The sequence below is a fragment of the Panthera leo genome, chromosome B2 (assembly GCF_018350215.1).
Source record: "Panthera leo isolate Ple1 chromosome B2, P.leo_Ple1_pat1.1, whole genome shotgun sequence".
NCBI classification, from domain to species: domain Eukaryota; kingdom Metazoa; phylum Chordata; class Mammalia; order Carnivora; family Felidae; genus Panthera; species Panthera leo.
Window position 1 is genome coordinate 34,544,718 of NC_056683.1, and position 20,619 is coordinate 34,565,336.

A 20,619-nucleotide genomic window follows, 5' to 3' on the forward strand; every position below is an offset into this window, starting at 1 on the left:
TGAACAAACACTTTGTAAAATGATAATAATGAAAATGTCTAATACAGGAGCACCTAGGTAGCTCAGTCAGTTAAGCGACTGACTTGGTTTTGGCTCAGGTCATGATCTCTTGACTTCATGGGTTTGAGGCCCACATTGGACTCTGTGCTGGCAGTACAGAGCCTGCTTGGGATTCTCTCTCTCTTATTCTCTCTGCCCTTCCCCCACCTGTGCTCTCTCTCAAAATAAATAAAGTTAAAAAAAAGAAAATGTCTAATGCATAGAGTTAATAAAAGGTCAAGACTTGTGGTAAGAAGGGATTGGTGAGAGCAATTTTTCTTCTTAAAGATGTCTTGCAGAGGGGCGCCTAGGTGGCTCAGTCAGTTAAGTGTCTGACTTTGGCTCAGGTCATGACCTTGCAGTTCATGGGTTCGAGCTCTGCATCAGGCTCTGTGCAGAGCCTGGAGCTCAGAGCCTGGATCCTGCTTCAGATTCTGTGTGTGTATCTCTCTCTCTCTGCCACTCACCTGCTCACACTCTGGGCCTTTCCCTCTCTCTCAAAAATAAATAAACATTAAAAAAAAAGATGTCTTGCATTAACTACAAGATATATGGGGCATTAAAAACCAGTAACTCCATTTTCAGCAAGACTGAGTGACAGATATCATATGTATACTCAAAAAGGCATAAATGCTGCCAAAAGCATTACAGAAGCTACATGGAGATCAAGTACAATAGATACTACAGGAGATTAAATGAACAGAAAGAGGCCAGAGGTGACAGATCTCAGAAAATATTAGTAATACTACATTTCCTGTGGGTAAAGAACACTCACCTTGAAATGAGCAACCAACATCTTTTACACACCACAAGAGCTGGAAACCAGTAGGCAGAAAGCAACTGGTCAGAAACTGTATGGTTGGAAGTACAATAAAGATGAAGGGAGAACAGAGAAATGACACAGAGGTGGCAGATCTCAGAAAATGCCCACATAATACACCCACCGAAGGAGCCTCCTGCCAATGGCTGGGCCAAAAAAATCCAACTCATTGCATAAAGCATAACAAAAAGGGAACTGGCACATCCTCATTACAAAAATACTATAAGAAAAAAGGTGGGAAGGGATAGCAAAAGAGATGAAAACCAACAAGGAACAGATTAAAATTCAGATCAAAAGTTAATTATAACCAAACCAAAACAAAATAAGTAACTGCCTCAATGAAGAAAGGTTTCATAGCAGAAATGCAAGAAACCAAGGAAGAGACAGCAAGAAAACAGGAGATGGAATATAAATTGGCCAAACTTAAGAAAGAAGTAGAAGAGGAAAAAATAAACCATCTTTGAATTCAGTATGTAGTTAGTAAGGGCCCAAGGGAGAATAGACATGATACAAAATACAGTAAGGGACATAGAGGACAAAAGTGAAAAGAAAGAAACAAAATGCAATGGAAATAAAGGTGTTCATTGTGGTAGCCTCTAGCCATGTGTGGCTATGGAGCAGTGAGGCCAAGGAACTGAATTCTTAACTTCATTTAATTCTAATGAATTAAATGACCACATGGGGCTAGTGGCTACTGTATTGGGCAGTGTAGGATGAGAGAGAAAATGATAGGAGCAGAAGACAGCCAAAGGAGACAGGACCTCACACATAACTGGAATCCCTGAAGAAGAAAACCAAACCAATGGACATTTAAGTATTTATGATATAGTTCAAGAACTATTTCAAGATATAAATGTAAAGATCTTTCCTGAAATCATACAGAAGATTTGGATGTTCTTTTTTTTTTTTTTTTAATGTTTTTTAAATTTGTTTTGAGAGAGAGAGAGAGAGGGAGAGAGAGAGAATGCAAGCGCAAGTCAGGGAGGGACAGACAGGGAGAGAGAATCCCAAGCAGGCTCTGTGCTGTCAGCACAGAAACCAATGTGGGGCTCCACGCATGGCTGGAACCCAAGAACCAAGAAATCATGACCTGAGCTGAAACCAAGAGTCCTACGCTTAACCAACTGAGCCACCCGAGCACCCCTGGATGTTCTTTTCAAATCAAAATACACACCATGTAACAGGGAAAACAGATTCAAATATGTCTTAGTAAAATCACTGGATCATAAAAACAAAGAAATGTTTGGGCAGCCAGGTTATCTTCCCTGCCCCCCCCCCCCCCAATGGCCAACATAAAGTCACTTATAGAAGAAAAAGTTCAGACTGACTTCAGATTTCTTCAAAGCAATACTTGGTGCCAGGAGAATGTAGGGCAATACCTGAAAGATACTTAAAATGTGAGCCAGGGATTTACCATCCAGCTGGGCTGGGCTGTCTTTCAAGTATAAAGACTACAGACACACAAAAACTCAGGGGATATTGTTCCCCTGAGCTCTCCTTAAGAAAACATCTAAAGGTTAAACTTCAGCCAACTAAAAGATGATTGCAGACTATGACTACAGTGTGGTGATGAACATTTAACCTAATATATAATCATTGGAATAAGATTAAAATAAATGTTGAGATCAGGATGGCAAATCAGTATGTAATGTAATATGGTCTGATGACACAGAAATGGTAGGACGAACAAAAAATGGGAAGGGAAGGGAGGGGAAAAAGAAGATGGAAAATATATTACATTGAATAACTGCCTCATCTGGAACATCTTGGGGTCCAATAATCCCATTCAGAGTTGGCAAATCAAGTGACAGAAGTAGAACCATATTTCACATTTCAAAGGTAAACACAAAGAAAGGTATTTTTTTATAACTAACATTGGACAGTAGAAGAAAAGGAGGGCAATGGGAAAGAAGACAAAAACACTGATTTTAATATGTCATAGTAGGTAATTTATACTATCTAAAGAAATAGAGAATTAAGGTTATTATATCAAATTATAATCATAAAAAGGAACAATGAAACAAAAATGAAAACCTCTCTATCAGAGGAGCCATATGACAAAAAGCAAAGCATAGTGAACATATTGAAAGATTTAAATAGAAAAATATAATATAAAATACATGATAATTCAAACCAAATATACCCATCATATCAACAAATATAAATGAGCTTAAATCATCCATGAAAAGAAAATTATTTACCCAAACAATAATTCAGAAAGGTAAAATATACAAAAGGCACATTTTAAAAATATAAGAGGTAGATGCAAATTTTTGAAAAGTGGGGTCTTGCTCTTAACGCCAGAAAGGTGGAATTTGGGCATTAAAAAAGAATCAAATGAGGCAAAGAAGATTGCTCCATAATTCTAAAAGGCACAGTTCACAGTATAGATACAATTCTGAATATCTATGTAATAATACAATAATCAAATTAATAAGGCAGACCTGTCAGGAGATATAGGAAGAAATACACTAGCAGGATGATACTTTAATTCATTCTTTTCAGTATTTGTAAGATCCCCATGAATAAAAACAAAGCTAACACACACACACACACACACACACACACACACACACACACACATACACATTCACACCTAGTGTGTGCACATAATTTATACTCTCATATTGAGAATATACTTTCTTTTCAAGGGACCATGGATACTTATCAAAAGACACACACACACTAAACCTCACTGAATTCTCAAAAGTAAAGATAACACAAACTGCATTCTCTGAATTCAAATGTAGGAATTAACAATAAAATTTGAAAACAAAAGCTTCTTCCTGGCAACTTAAAAACACTCTCTTAGGCAATCTTTTAGTCAAAGAGAAACTCAAAACTGATATAACAGAATTTCTAGAAAACCATATATTAGAGCCTGAGGGATATAGCTAAAGCTGAAAGGAAAATTCATAGCTGTCAGTGAACGAGAATGAAAATAAATAATGCATCCCTACTCAAAGAGTTAGAAAAATTTTTGTTCAGGAAGGACATAATTTTGACGTAAAAGTATATAACAGATACATTTTTCTTATATCCTCACCAATTTTGAATAAATCTCATATTGTGATGGCAACTCTCTCCTGATCTAGTATCTGCTTTGCAGGGTGAAAAATAAGTCGCTGGGGAAACCTTTGTTTTAATTTGAGATACAATTAACATAGAATATTATATCAGTCTCAGGTGTACAACATAATGATTTGATATATGTATATATTTTGTAAAATGATCACCACAATAAGTTAACATCTCTCACCATACACAGTTATAAAAATTTTTTTCTTGTGATAAGAACTTTTAAGATCTACTCTCTTAGCTTAGCATCTTTCAAATATAAAATACAGTATTATTAACTGGAGTCACCGTGCTATGTATTACATCCTCAGGACTTATTTATTTTATATCTGGAAGTTTGTACCTTTTGAGCTCCTTCACCCCACCCCAACCTCCACCTCTGGCAACCACTTACCTATTCTCTGTATCTATGAGTTGGTAGGTTTCACATGTAAATAATATCATACAGTATTTGTCTTTCTTTGTCTGACTTATTTCACTTAGCATAATGCTGTCATGGTTCATCCATGTTGTTGCAAATAGTAAGATTTCATTCTTTTTTTATTGCTGAATAATGTTCCATTGTGTTTTCTTTATCCATTCATCCACTGATGGACACTTAGGTTGTTTTCATGCCTTGACTATTGTAAATAATACTGCAATGAACATGGAGGTGAAGATACCTTTTCAAGTTGTTTTCATTCCCTTTGACTACATTCAGAAATGGATCACATGGTAGTTCTATTTTTAAATTTATTTTATTTTTTTAATTTTTAAAATTTATTTTTTAATGTTTATTTTATTTCTGTGAGAGAAAGCACACAAGCTGTGGAGGGGCAGAGAGATGGGGAGACAGAGGACCTGAAGCAGGCTCCACGCTGACAGCAGAAAGCCGATAGTGGGGCTTGAACTCATGAACCACGAGATCATGACCTGACCCGAAGTTGGACACTTAACCAACTGAGCCACTGAAGCGCCCCATTTTTTAAAAAATGTTTGGTAGTTCTATTTTTAATGTTTTGAGGAATTTCCATATTGTTTCCCATTGTGGCTGCACCAACAGGGCATAAAGATTCTCTTTTGTCCACATCCTTGTCAGCACTTGTTATTTCTTGGCTTTTTGATACTAGCCATTCTAACCGATATGAACTAATGTCTCCATGTCTCTTTGTGGTTTTGATTTGCATTTCCTTGATTATTAGTAGTGTTAAACACCTTTTCATGTGTCTTTTGGCCATCTATATTTCTTTTGATCTTCTGCCTATTTTGAAATTTTGTTATTGAGTTGTATGAGTTCTTAATGCATATTGCATGTTAGTCCCTATCAGATATATGATTTGCAAATATTTTCGTCCATTCAGCTGATTGTTTTTCATTTTATTGGTTTCCCTTGCTGTGCTACAGCTTTTTAGTTTGATGTAGTCCCACTTATTTAGTTTTGCTTTCAGAGTAAGATCCAAAAACTCATTGCCAAGACCAATGTCAAGGACATTACTGCCTATGTTTTCTTCTGAGAGTTTTATGGTTTCAGGGTCTTACGTTCAGGTCTTTAATATATTTCGAGTTAATTTTTGTGTATAGTGTAAGATAGTGGTCCAGTTTTATTCTTTTGGATGTGGCTGTCCTGGTTTCCCAGCACTATTTATTGAAGAGACTGCCTTTTCTCAATTGTATATGCTTGGCTCATGTGTCACGAATTAGTTGACCATCTATGTGTGTGTTTATTCTGGGCTCTTTCTTTTGTTCCATTGACCTATGTGTCTGTTTTATGCCAATACCATACTGTACCGTACCATACCATACCATACCATACTGTTTGATTATAGTTTGTATATGGTTTGAAATAAAAGAGTGTGGTGCCTCTCAAGATTGCTTTGGCTATTCAGGGTCTTTGGTGGTTCCATACAGATTTTAGGATTGTTCTATTTTCTGTGAAAAATGCTATTAGAACTTTGGTAATGATTACATTAAATCTGTTAATTGCTTAGCATAGTATGGACATTTTAACAATATTAGTTCTTTTAATCCATAAGCATGGAATATCTATTTTTTATGTCTTCTAGATTGGCAGCTTATTAAAAACACGAAACATGCAATTACGATATGACTCAGCAATTGCACTCCTGGGCATCTATCCCAGAGAAATAAAAACATATCACATAATAACCTGCACACAAATGTTCATAGCACTTTATCCACAAAGGCCCCAAACTGGAAACAATTCAAATGTCCTTCCATGGGTGAATGGTTAAGCAAACTGTGATATATCCATATCATGGATTATTACTTAGCAATGATATGGAACAAATTATTGATAAAGGCAACAATCTGGATGAATCTCCAGAGAATTATGTTTAGTGAAAAAAGCCAATCCCCAAATATTATATAATGTAGAATTCCATTTACAAAACATTCTACAGATAAAAAATTACAGAAATAAAGAACAGATTAGTGGTTGCCAGGATTTAAGAGGGTTACTTGGGAAGGAAATAGGTGTGGCTATTAAAGGACAACATAAGGGATCCTTGTGGTGATGAACAGTTCTTTATCTTGACTGTATCAAAGTCAGTATGATAAGAGCCACTTTCAAAATGGTGGAGTAAGGACTATCAAAAATTTGCTTCTTCATAAAAGCAATGAAAGCACAGGTAAAAATGATCAAAGTCAACATTTTCAGAACTCTAGAAATTAACCAAAAGCTCAGAACAATCCGAGTATTTATTCATGAAAAATGGCTGAATCTCAGTAAACAAGAGAACTTTGTGGCATTTTAATTTGCTCTGTTCCTAGCCCTCTCTCAGTTTCACAGTGGCATTGGAAACCAACAGCCCAGCAATCATGTTATCCATGAAAACCAGGAGGCTAGTAATCACTAGAGGGGACAAAATAGGTTTTGGAGCTTCTCAAAGGTCCCATCCTCAAAGATAAGTCATTATTTGACCTGTCTCGCAGTTCCAGGTAAAGCACCACTCTCAGGACTTGTGTTTATTTGAACTGACTCATACTTCACTCAGGGTGAATGCCCTTTTCCCTGGAACATTTATGGAAAACAATCAGTGGCAATTGTTTAACATCTCTGGTGCTCTAGGTGAGAACAATTGGGTGGGGCAAAGAAGTAGACAAAACCTAAAAGGAAAAATTTGGGAGTAGGATATCTATGGCTATCTTTGAAAAGTTCCGACATATTCCTGGGACTGTGTGCATGCCTAGGAAAGGCCTGAGAAGACTTAATTTCTCTCACCATTGGCAGACTTTGAGGCTTTGCACAAACAGGAAGTAAAGACTAAAGAGTTGTCCACAGTGTGCTAGAGTGTCGAAGATACACCCTAACACACACACACACACACACACACACACACACACACCCCTTTGGCAAAGGCTGGGAAACTTATTAATGAATGGCACGTAAGGAAGTGTCTGTCCATTCATTACCTGTTCACTAAGCTAACCAAGCAGAGATTATAGTAGCCACATATGACAAAGAATAGACTTTACAGAATTGGTTCAGGAAAATCACTAAACAAAGAGCAGCAGCAGCAACAAACAATAAACAGCAACACCAACACACACTGGGAAGTGAAGGGAATCTGATTTCCAGGGTTGCCACATTATATTATTTAAAATGTCTAGTTAACAAAAACTTATGAGACATGATAAGTAGCAGGAAAATATGACATATATGAAGGGAGAGGGGGAGGAAGCAGTTAATAGAAACTGTTTCTCAGGAAGCCCAGATGGATAGACTTTGCTAGACAAAGACTTTACATCAGTTATTATAAACATGTTCAAAGAACCAAAGGAAATCATGTCTAAAGAACTAAAGGAAAGTATGAGAATGTCTCACCAAATAGAGGACATCAGTAAAGAGACAGAATTACAAAAGAACCAAAGAGAAATTCTGGAATTGGAAAGTACAATAACTGAAATAAAAAAAATTGCTAGAGGGGCACAACTACAGGTTCAAGCTGGCAGAAAGAGGAATCAGCAAACTTGAAGACAGGTCAGTCGATTCTCGTCTGAAGAATAGAAAGAACAATGAATAAAGAAAAGAAACAGAGTGTCAGAGACCTATGAAACACCATGAAATGTGCACACACGCACACACAGACACACACACACACACACACACACACATACACACACATAATGGAGGTCCCAGAAGGAGAGGAGAGAGAGAAATATTTGAAGAAGTAATGGCCAAAAGCTTTCCGGACTGGGTGTAAACCATTAATCCACATATCCAGGGAGTTCAACACACTCTAAGTTAGATAAACTCAAAGAGATACACACCTAGACACATCAAAATTTAAACTGTTGAAAACCAAGGACAGAGAGAACCTTGAAAGTAGCAAGAGAGAAGTGATTTATCACATATAAGGAAGCCTCAGTAAGATTAATAGCTGAATTCTCATCAAGATCAATATCCCGGTTGTGATATTCTCAACTGGGAGGAAACTGGGTAACATGTACATGGAATCTCTTTGTATTATTTCTTATAATTGCATATGAATCTACAATTATCTCAAAATAAAAAATTTAATTAAACACACACACACACACACACACACTTGAAAAACAGCCCTTGGGTCCAAGATGAAATCATAATAGAAGTGTAAAAAATATTTAGAACTGAGCAATAACAAAAATGCTATGAATCAAGACTTGAGAAACAAACAATAGTGATAATTCAAGGTAAATTTATAGCCTTGAATGTTTATATTAGAAATGAAGAATGTTGGAAAAGAGCTAGACACCTAACTTAATTAGAAAAATAATAATAAACCCAAAGAAAATGGAAAGAAGAAATAAAAATGAAGAGCATCAAGAAAGAAAAATACAGAGAATTAACAAAGCCAAACGCTGATAATCTAGGTGGAAAAAACTAATAAAATTCACAAAAGGGGGGAGTGAGAGAGAAGAAAATATTATTAGTAATGCAAAGGGGGACATAATTACAGATGCAGCAGAGATTTGAAGATAATACTTTGCAAAACTTAGCTGAAGAAAATCCTAGAAAAATACAACTCAAGAAATGAAATCTCATATAATCCTATGCCCATTAAAGAAACTGAGGATAGTTAACATTTCTTACAAAGAAACCATCAGGATTAAATAGTTTACTAGGCAAATTCTACCAACTTTTCAAGAAACAGTTCATTTCAATCTTATATAAACTCTTCCAGAAAACAGAAAAAGAGGAAATATTCCCAATTCATCGTATGAGGTTAATAAAGCTTAATTCCCAAAGCAATCATATTACAGCCAATCTCACTAGTGAACCTAGATGCAAAATATATTAAAGTATTAGCAAATCAAATCAGTGATGTATAAAACAGGTAAGAAATAATGGCAAAGTCAGGCAATTCCAGGGATACAAGAATGGTTTGTTATTAGAGAACCAATTCTTCACATTAACAGTACTGGAGAAAACCAATTATCATCTTAATAGATACAGAAAAAGCATTTGATAAAATTCAACACTCATCATGATAAAACAACACTTAGCAAAGTATCAATAGAAATGATCTTTCTTAATCTGTTAAAGGGTATTTAACATAGACCTAAAGCAAATACCATTCTTCATGGGGAAACTTCAGAAGCATTCTCTACACTGAGTAAAAAGACAAGGATTCTATGATCATTGCTTCTGGCCGACATTGTGCTGAAGGTCAGTAAGACAGACAGACAGAGCCTAGTTTTTGAAAAGAGAAGATTAAAACTATTATTTAGATAACAGAATTATCTAAAGAGAAAATCCTTAAGAACATACCAAATATTAGAAATTATAAGAAAGGTTAGCAAGGTGGCTAAATATAAGATGAATATGCAAGAATACATTGTCTTTCCAATACCAGCAACTAACAGAAAAATATTTAAGATACTGTTTACAATACAGGCAGCGGTGGCAATGACTTGGCTAGATTGTATTCGATGTCTAACTTGTCCTCCAGTCATCCTGTCAATTGTGAGCCCCCCTTAAACCCTTCCAATACATTTTCTTCTTGCCTGAAAATGGCTAGATTTGGGGCTAGATTTGTTGCTTGCACACGTCCTGTAATTATGCTATAGTATTAGTTGGCATTTGGAATAAAATATGTGTTAGGGGTCCCCACCCCTATTAAATGATTAGACCACCCCCAAATTAAATGATTGGCTAGGAGGAATCATAGGATTCACCATGCAGCTGTATTTATGGCTATGATTTATTTATTGAGCCACATTATATGAGCCACATTGGCTCAACTGAAATATTTGTTTTTCATGTGAGTTGTCTTTCCTGGATTTAGTAAGTGCCTGTTTGTTTATTTATTAATAAATATTATTTATTTAATTAATTAGAAAAGGGATACAGAGCAAAATCAGCAAAGAGGAAAGACACATGGGGTTAAGTCTGGAGGAAACCAGGCCAGAGTTTCCATGAGTCCTTGCCGGGCGGAGTAACACAGGACACTATTTCCCTCAGCACAGAGTTGTATCAACATGTCAAGCAAGTGTTGTTTACAAGCAAAGCTCATTAGAAACACTGCCCAGGGTTTTTATCAGGTGCCTGGTCACACAGGCACCTTCTGCCTTCTGGAATGTACTCAAATTCCAGACTTCCAGAAGGAAGCAGATGTTTAGCATCAACTATATTGTTTGCACAAATAGTTTAAGCACAGTGAGTCACTCTTATCAGTTAGGGTGGTAAGAACGTCACGAAATCCCAGATGTCAGCCATGGGCCAACCTAGTAAGCAGGCCTTTCAAAGGATGGCCGTCAAGCCTGCTATGCTAGCCCTTTTCTGCACAATGTGCATTCTTTCTGCCATATTGAATTAGAAAGCTAATTTATTATAGCCTCTTGTCAATTCATTTACTTAGTTCTGGAATAATATCATTTATCTTTAAATATATTTCATATTAACATCTATGAAATTACGTAGTGTTTTTTTAAATTTTTATTTGTTGAGAGCGAGCGAGCACATGCACGCAAGTGGGAGAGGAGCAGAGGGAGAGGAGAGACACAGAATCTTAAGCAGTCTCCGTGCTCAGCATGGAGCCCAATGTGGGGCTTGATCCCACAGCCCTGGGATCACAACCTGAGCCAAAATCAAGAGTCAGACACTTAATTGACTGAGCCACCCAGGCCCCCCTGAAATCACATCGTTATAAACAGTCAAGTAATACTACAAGGCTTAAAAATAAAACCAGAGATCCCTGCTTCACCCCAACTCCTGCTCTCCCAATTCAAAAGCAGCGATTTCAAACTCTTATTTTTCATTTCTAAATAGCATGCATTTACTGTTAGTTCTTGCTCTTTCAATTTTATACATTATTATCTTTCAACTATAGACAGTGAGGATTTAAATAGCCCTCTTATATCTCCTACCACTTACCTCATATTCCCAAAACAATTACTACAATTGTTAGCTAAATCTCTATTCTGTTTCCATTATTATTTTTTTTCAAATTTTTAACGTTTATTTATTATTATTGAGAGACAGAAAGACACAGAGCATGAGCAGGGGAGGGGTAGAGAGAGGGGGAGAACAGAATCTGAAGTAGGCTCCAGGCTCTGAGTTGTCAGCACAGAGCCCAGCACGGGGCTCCAGCTCACAAACTGCAAGATCATGACCTGAGCCGAAGTCAGTTGCCTAACCAACTGAGCCACCCAGGCGCCCCTCATTATTATAATTATATAAATGTTTGTAAGTGAGCCACATTGGCTCAACTGAAATTACACTTCTTTTTCATGTGAGTTGTCTTTCCAGGATTTAGGGCCTGTTTATTTATTAATAAATATTATTTATTTAATTAATTAGAGAGTGCACGTGCACGTGGGGCAGAGTGATAGAGAGAGATATTCTTAAGCAGGCTCCATGCTCAGTGCGGAGCCTGTTGCAGTGCTCAATCCTGGGACCCTGGCATCATGACCTGAGCCAAAAGTAAGAGTCAGATGTTGAACCGACTGAGCCACTAGGTGCCCCGTTGTCTATTTAAAAATTTTCATTTTGTATTTACATTTTATTAAATTCATCTCTAAACTCTCCATCAGTACTGAAAAACCTCCCGCCATATGGTCAAATGCTTCTGGTAATCTATCCATTCCAATTGTTTTTGAGTCCTCCCTCTGCCCTACAACTCCAATGGTTGTACTCTAGGCGTGATGCACAATTCTTCCCAGGACTTCCCTTCACCATAATCCTGGGGTTGCCTTTTGTTTCTTTCTTGAATTGGATTCTATTTTATAGATCCCATGACTTGGATTTTTCTTATTTTCTCCATCATTTTTGTGGAAAAGTGTCTTCCAGGGGTGCCTGGTTGAGCGTCTGATTTCCACTCAGGTCATGATCTCATAGTTGGGCTCGTGGGGTTGAGCCGCGTGTTGGGTTCTGCACTGAGAGCTCAGAGCCTGGAGCCTGCTTCAGATTCTGTGTCTCCCTCTCTCTCTCTCTCTCTCTCTCTGCCCCCCCCCACCCAAAATAAACATTAAAAAAAAAATTAAGAAAGTGTCTTCCAGTCGCTTCCTGAGAAAGAATAGTTAAGTGAGAACTTGCATGTCTGAGAATGTCTTTACACTATTTGTACACTTGATTGATATTTTGGCTAGGCATAGACTTCTACATGGAAAACAATGTTCTCTCGGCATTTGAAAGGGTTATTCTGTTGGCTTCTAGCTTGATATCATTCTGATTCCCAGTCCTTTCTATGTGACCTGTCTTTTCTCTCCAGAAGCTTTTAGGATACTCCCTTTTTATAGCACTGGTGTTCTTCATTTAGGTATTTTTGCATTCATTGTACCAGAGAACTGGGGAGTCTTCATTCTGAAAACTCACTACCTTCCTTTCTGGGAAAATTCCTCATTTCTCTTTCTAGAATTACTATAAATAGGATGTTGGGCTTCCTGAATTCATCTTCAAATTCTCTTTTCTGTTTACATTTCTATTTCTTTCTTCTCTCTGGGAGACTTCCTTAACTTCACCTTTCAAATCTCCCTTTATATCTTCAAAAATCTTTCATATTTTTCAGACTTTTCTTTTATTTTCTTGTCTCTCTCTCCCTAACAATACCATGTTCCCATTCCACGGATGTTACTCTCTGAGGCTAAGAGATTTTTTTGTTTGTCAAGATTTCTTGGTTCTCTACATTGACTGTTTCCCTCTGTTCCTTTGTTTTGGGCTCTTTCAAGAGATTTTTCTCATCTATTGGTTCTCAACTGTCTATTCAATTTTAAGAGGTTTAAACAAAAAGGGCTGTTTAAAATTGTGTGTGTTGTGGTAGGGTGAGGCAGCACTTGATATCTGATGGGCTTTAGTACAAGGCCAAAGTGGCAAGCTGGATTTTTTTTTTTTATTAGAGATGTTCCTCCGTCCCTATTCATAAATGAATCTTTACTTTCATAGAGGAATCCTGAAATTCTCTAACATCCTCTATTCCACGGCTTTTCAAACTTTAATATGCACATGAATCACCTAGGAGAAATCTTGTTAAATGCAGATTTTGGTTTGTTAAGTCTGAGTGGGGCCCAGAGAGTCTGTATTTCTAACCACCTTCCAGGGGATGTCAATACTACTGGTTCTTGGGTAACAATCTGAGTAGCATGGCTCTAATATAAACTTGGTTTCCAGTGTTCTGAAATATGAGGGGAGAAAAGGGCAGGGCCACTGAGGATTTTGATCTCATGAAAACATTTTTTTTTCTAATTCCCCACTGAAAAAATGGGCTGGTTAAAATTTTTTCATGGGATTTTTTTTTCTCAGCCCCCTTCTGGATCACCAGTCCCAGCAATTTGTACCAGCTACCCTCTTCCTCTTTATCAGCTCCAAGAAGAGAAATGAGAGTGGGGAACGGGCTATCTCACCATTCAGCATGTAGAGTTTCATTTGAATTCCCATTTTCAAAATGGCATTTCGTCCCTACCATCATTGGTAACTGGTGTCCCCAAGTCCAGATCTCTTTAGTTCAATTTCTTGAGATGATACTGGGATAGTACATCTCCAAGGAGTAGTGTGGAGATCTGGCAACATCTAACTGCCCATTTTAACAGATTTTTCAGCCAATTCTACCTTCAGATCTATTCTCCCAGTTACCACCCCCACCCACCCTTCCTTCAGAAGTATCTACAGTCTCCTACTTTTAAGCCTTTCTAGTGGTCTAATGTGAATCAGGTTTTTACTGGCTCTCTTTGCAGACTTGTTTTAGCTTTCTCTGATATCCATCTACTTTCATTCTCCAAAATTTTATTGGTAATTCTCATCTGCTATTTCCCCATTCTCTTTGTTCTTGTGGACTTTTTTTTTTTTTTTTTAAATCCTTTACTAACATAGTAATGAAGTTTGGGGGATAAATATATGTGTTTAATCCACACATTCTAAACACCCACCATTAAACTTTCCCAGAAATGTATCCCTTTACTTCATTGCTTGTTTCACCTTTACTATGTTCCTTTTCCTTGTTTTCTTTTTGGTTGGTTGAGTCTTTGATTATTCCTTTTTTCCTCTCCACTAGTTTGTGAGTTATGTCCTCTTTTTTTCATTCTCTTAATGATTAGTCTAAAAAATGACAACAGGTATTTTTTTTATCAACTTAATTGTGGTACAATTTCTATAAGCTACAGCTATTCAGCAGTTCAAAGACTTTTGACAAATGTTTCTCATCACCACAATCAACTTCCATATTGTTTCCATTATTTCCAGAAGTTCCCTCATGCCCCTTTATAGTCAGTCAGTCATCTCTTTCACCTGTGGGCAGCTACCAATCTTTCTGTGACTATAGATTTTGCACTTCCAAATCATATGTTATGTTACTAGTATTCTTAACTAATCAAAGGCTGATATTAAATCCTTGAACTCTTCTCTTTTCCCAGACAATTCAAGAACCTTAAAACACTTTATTCCTGAATTCTCTAATATGCTCTTATTGCTTAACTTTGATTTGCATATTGTGTTAGGGTTCTCCAGAGAAATAATATGTGTGTATACGTTTGTGTGTGTATACATATATATGTATATGCAGAGAGGAGATATAGGAATTGGTTCAAGCAATTATGGAGGCCAATAAGTCCCATAACTTGTCATCTGCAAGCTGGAGAACCAGGGATACCAGTGGTATAATTCAGTCCAAGTCCAAAGGCCCGGTAACCAGGAGCACCAATATCCGAGAACAGGATTAATGATGTCCCAGTTCAAGCAGAGAGTAAATTTGACCTTCCTCTACCTTTCTGTCTGATTCAGATCCTCAACAGATTGGATGATGCCCATTCACATTGGTGAAGATGATCTTTACTCAGCCTACTGATTCAAATGCTAATCTTCTGGAAATACCCTCACAAACACACCCAGGAATGATGTTTTACCAGCTCTTTGGCATCCCTTAGCCCAGTCAAATTGACACTTAAACCATTACATGTATGTATCACCTAGGGGAGGATCTTGTAAAAAACAGGTCCTGGCTCAGGAGGTGCCATGTTTTTGTGTATTTTCCCTCTCTTTGTAAAATTATACCAAATAAATGGCTACTTGCAAGGTTGGCTCTTTTGCTAAAAGATGGAAATTGGGGTGCCTGGTTGGCTCAGTAGGTTGAGAGTCTTAACTTCAGCTCAGGTCATGATCTCACGGTTCGTGAGTTCAAGCCCCACATCGGGCTCTCTGCTGACAGTGTGAAACCCACTTCGGATCCTCTGTCCCCCACTCTCTCTGCCCCTCTCCTGCTCGTGTGTGCGTGCTCTCCCTCTCTCTCTCTCTCAAAATAAACATTAAAAAAATAAATAAAATATAGAAATAACTTACATTTTATGGTGTCTTGACTTTACTCTGATTAAGGTTTAGGATTTAATGGGAATGCTAAATTAAAGGTTGACATGAGAAAACATTAAATCAATTTGAACAATTTACACTTAAACCACAAACTATTTACTTTCAGGCTTGTGGTTGAGCATTACACTGAGCATATGGTAAAATGTTCTAGCTAGAATTCAAGCCCAAAGAGAATAATGCAAGCCACGCTAAGTGCATAATGCAAGCCATAGTATACCATACTCTTCTTGCCTGACTAGATCTTACAGCATAGAACTATTCAAGTCATTCCCCTGTTCCAAAACTTATCAGGGACTGCTGCCCCTTAACATCCATTTCTCTACCTAACAGTCTCCATGCTCTGACTCTATTTTTACCTTTCCAGTCTTTTCTCTGCCATCTCCCATTTCTGGGTCAACCGGGGGTAACCCACTGTTCCCTGAATCAGTCTTTCGGTGTTCCTTTTACCTTTGGTCATGCTGGTACTCAGCCCGCCAGCTTTGTACCATCTTCCCAGTTGACATTCAACCCAAATTTTAAGGTGGAGCTCAAACAGCACCTTCTTCACAGGACCTTCCCTCGTCTCTCTCCTCTAAAACCCTCATGCCACTTTTCTTGTATCTCTCTTGAGTGGCTTACATGCTTATTATATGTTATATTATATTATATGTTTGTTAATATACTTGCTTTATTCCTGTGATTAGACTTAGTGCCTTCAGGTCGGAGAGCATAGCCTTTTTACCTGTGTGGTCTTTACAAGCATAAAATAGAAACTTACCTGAGCTCACAAATAATCATTGAATGAATATGTATTTTAGTGTGACAAAAGAAACTCCAGAGAACTTGAGCTGACTCATCATTTCCTCAATCCTTGGGTCCTCAGACCCAACAGGAGCTCCTATGTAACCCTTTGCCACCTCTTAATTTGCAATAATTGTACCAATTATACCAATTGTACCAATAACTGTACCTTCTAAGTTTGAATTTAAGATAATCTTTTCCTTTGTTCCTATGTTCGATCAGCCATCAAATTACTGATCTATCTTCTGATTTTTATTTGAACCTCCCTTTCCCTCCTCTTTCTCTACCATACCCTCTATCATTCTGGTTATTGCCCTTTTATTGTCACAACACTTAATTACCTGTAGTACATTCTTCTGGGTTTACCTAATACTGTTCCAGCTCTAGTTTATCCTATGGGGACCATAAGAATAACAATAATGAGTTAATAAGTTGATAAATGAGAAATGGCATGTATATTGGACCTATTTTGTATGTGTGCCCACTGTGCTTTTGGTGAATCACCTCCTGCCCATGTCCTCTGGTTCTAGTAGTGGACAATGGCCAGACTTCATCACAGTATTATGTCTTTCCGGTCACAACTAACGTTTAGGTTGGCTGAGAGACTGCTAGAGACAGTATCCCGATGACATAATTTCAATCTCTTGACTTAGCTTTGCCTAAAGCCAGATGCACTCCTGGACTTTCTGGTTATGAGTCAATAGATTTCCTTCATTAAACTAATTTGAGTTTGTTTCCTAAGTGCAACAAAGATTTTTTTTTGATACAGTATGCAAAGCACTGAGCATACTACCTTGCACATTAAGTGCTAGGTATTATTTTTATTATCCTTATACCCTTGCTATACCTCATATCCAATTCAACCTCTTCTTTTCTTAGCATCTTCCATATAGACCGGCTAGAATAATTTCCTTATTATTCCCTGCATATTGTTCCTTTGCCTGGGCTACCTGTCACTATCCTAATGTCATTCTATACTCTTTTCACCAAGTCACATCCATCATGATTTAGAAGCTGACTAAAAAAAAGCCTCCCATCTTCCATTTGAATAATAGTTCCTCCACACTGTTCACTACTTTATCTAATTTCTCCCACATGTGTTTTCTAGTTATTTCTAGCTTGCTTCTTAGTTGTACACTACTAAGAGTAGTAGCAAGGGAAAATATGATCACTGGCCCTTTTTTAGGCTGAGATTTTGCCATTATATCCAAAGAGACTTGTGTAAGATTGGACACACAGTGGGTGTTCAGTAAGTGTCTGCTATAGGAATAAATAAGTGGAATTAAATTTAGAAACTTTTTCCTTTTTCTAAGCAAACATTACATTCTTAAACAATTTACATCGTGTCATTAAAATATAATGATTCCAACCTCATACATTATCCCTTTTATGGTTTCATACTTCTTTTAGCCAAGGTCTAAGGAAGGAATATTCCATTAAAAAATTTATCAATCAAAGCCTATTTTCTCTCACCATACATATTTTACCAATCCAGTGGTATCGCATCTGACCCTTGAGAGGTTTCTCGCCTTGATAAACTAATGATAAAATAAAGCATTGACAAAGATATCCTGAGATGCTGAAAACAAATGTTTGAGGGGGAAAATTTTTGTAGCTCCTTTTTTAGTTCTAAATGATAAAACATCCCTCCTACTCCAAATAAATTAGTTTCTATTTAAAAATGCAGAATTTTGAAAAACTATTTGGAAACAAAGGTCTGTGCATATGTTTGTTGAACTTAATTGCTGTATGGTTTAATGGAAGGGCTGAGGGCTAGTGAATTTAAACTCTTTAAAATAGCTAAAGATTAAAGTTAATTAAATTTTAGTTCTCTGGGATTTCTGATACATGTTCCAAATTTGTTTTTAATGACATAATTGTCATTTAAGATTACATCATTGTGAACTGATTATGTGTGCAGTTACACTAACAGAAACCAATACCAAATGTCAAAAATAAATAAATAAATGTCAAAAAATAAAAGTTGAGGACAACTGTAACGTTACCATTAAGAGAGAAGTTGAAAACAGAAGCGAAACACTCTGTTGAATAAGGTCTTATTATGAAACTTCAAACAGAAAAACCTGGACATCAAATGCATTAGGTTAACTTCATGCTTTTTCAATGGCATTTAAGTCATTATTTTATACTTACTGTTACAAGTGGAAACCAATGCATTTTCCCAACATATCTGTTCATTAATTTTGGTGGGAAAAAAACAGCGCCCAATCACACAAACAGGAAATGTGCTACATAAATTTTGTGAACATTTGTGAAGAAATAGAAGTTACTAGTCCCATGGATGCATGGATATAGTTCACATTTTAAAAGAATAAGAAAAGAAATTCAGTATTGTTTCTATTAGTCTTCAGGGTTTTTTTTTTTTCTCCCCTTAACTAAAAGTAACTGTAATATTCTTTTGCCTCTGGGGCTCTCCCTCCCACAATTAATCATCTTTTTTGTACACCTTCCGCCCAAATGATTATTCCCCATAGCCTTAGAACACTTGACATCAATTCATACTTCTTCACAGTTTTCAAAACATTGCCCTGGCCTTGCTTAGCTCCACGAGACACTCCCTTCTCTTTCAAAAAATTGGTAAACAGAAGTATTTTTGCTCTCACTTTTACAAGGTGCTACTGTGTAACCAGAAAAACATCTTTGTAATACACATTAGCTTCCTAACTTTTACCACACTTCCAAATTCACAACATAATGTATTTAAATTCCTTAGGATAACGAACATCTATACTTCCAAAAGTAGCAATACGTTCGGTTTAAACATTTGGAAGACTTGGATCCCAAGACTACCTTTCTGTCCTCTGACTCTGGAATCCGTGTCCTTCATCATCAGAACCAGGCAAGAGATTGTGAAAGTCTCATCAAGCTACACCACCAGCGCGGGCAGAGGAAACGCTTTCAAAATATGTCATTCATCTCCACGTTGAAAGGCAGTCTATCCATACATCTTTTATACACGTCATTAAATATTGGTACTTAAGACTTCAGTCGTATGAGGCAAGCTTTTTAATTTATAGGCAAAAGGGGGTGGCAAAAGAGTCATCTCTTCTTAGATTTACTTATCAAAACAAAGCCAGTCTGATCATATCTTGCAGTCTCAAGTTGCCATTTGTCAAGAGTCTTTTAGAAAGCCGCTTATTGCATTAAATTAACCAATTCCTAGCCACATCAGGCTTAAGGAGAGTTTCCCTTGTCTCCAGAGACAAACGAGTTACCAGACGTCCTTAAGTAGACTGTCAAACTTTCATGTCTACTCTTTTTCAACACGTAAGGGAGAGAATGGCACAACGAAGTCAGGTCTGTTTCTTAAGAAGGATGTCCTATGGGGAACAAGACGCTCACCTGTCCACAACAGAGGGTCTTTCCCGGCTGTCCTCACTGGGGGAGGGGATGGACATCGCCAGACCTTTGTCCTCCGGACCAGAGCACGGCCAGGGAGGGAGGGCGACTTTCTGGGAGGAATACAGGCACCTGCACCCCAAGAAACCACACACGGGTTTTGACTCCGATGACTCCCCTGGCTTAACCTCTGGAGGGGCCCTCTAGCTCGGGTAGGGGGTTTGTTGCCCCAAACCGTAGCCACCTCTCGCAGGAGCAGGGGGAGTGGACGACTGACCACTCTAAGGAGTTAGGGATGCCGGTCTTTCCCAACCAGACCCGAACGTCCCCCGCTGTCTTGTGGGGTTCGCCCGGCGGCGGGGTACGCCGGGGTGAGCCACGGCCGCGGCGGGCGCAGAGCCGGTCTCTGCTCCGCGCCCCTGCCGCGTCCGCACCGCCACCGTGAGGCCGAGCCGGGGACGGTGCCCCGTGGCGGCGGCGGCTCCGCGCTCCTCTCCGCGCCGCCCCGGCCGCCGCTGCGCCGGGCACGGGCGGGGGGATTTTCTTCGCGTTCCCCCCTCTTTCGCGCTCTCGCTCCTGTTCAGCGGGAGAGCCCGCGGAGCCAGGGAGGGAGCGAGGGAAGGGGTGGAGGTGGCGGGGGGGAGGCCGGAGGGGCGGATCCTGCCTGGGGGCTGATCCCTCCCTCCCCTCGGCCGGGCTCCGTGGCGGCAGCGGCGGCGGCAGCGGCTTCATTCCCCCTCCTCCCCCGGGAGCGGCGGCGGCGGCCGGG

At 38.3% G+C, this 20,619-nt stretch overlaps 1 long non-coding RNA gene across 2 annotated transcripts in view; it reads right to left on the reverse strand.

Moving 5' to 3' along the window:
* LOC122219828 overlaps positions 1-20,558 on the reverse strand; it is a 55,559-nt gene extending 35,001 nt beyond the window's left edge. For both annotated transcript variants that reach the window (XR_006202568.1, XR_006202567.1), the window contains exon 1: positions 19,854-20,558. This is a non-coding gene — a long non-coding RNA (uncharacterized LOC122219828). The remainder of the gene's footprint in view (positions 1-19,853) is intronic.
* Between the last annotated feature and the right edge of the window lie 61 nt (positions 20,559-20,619).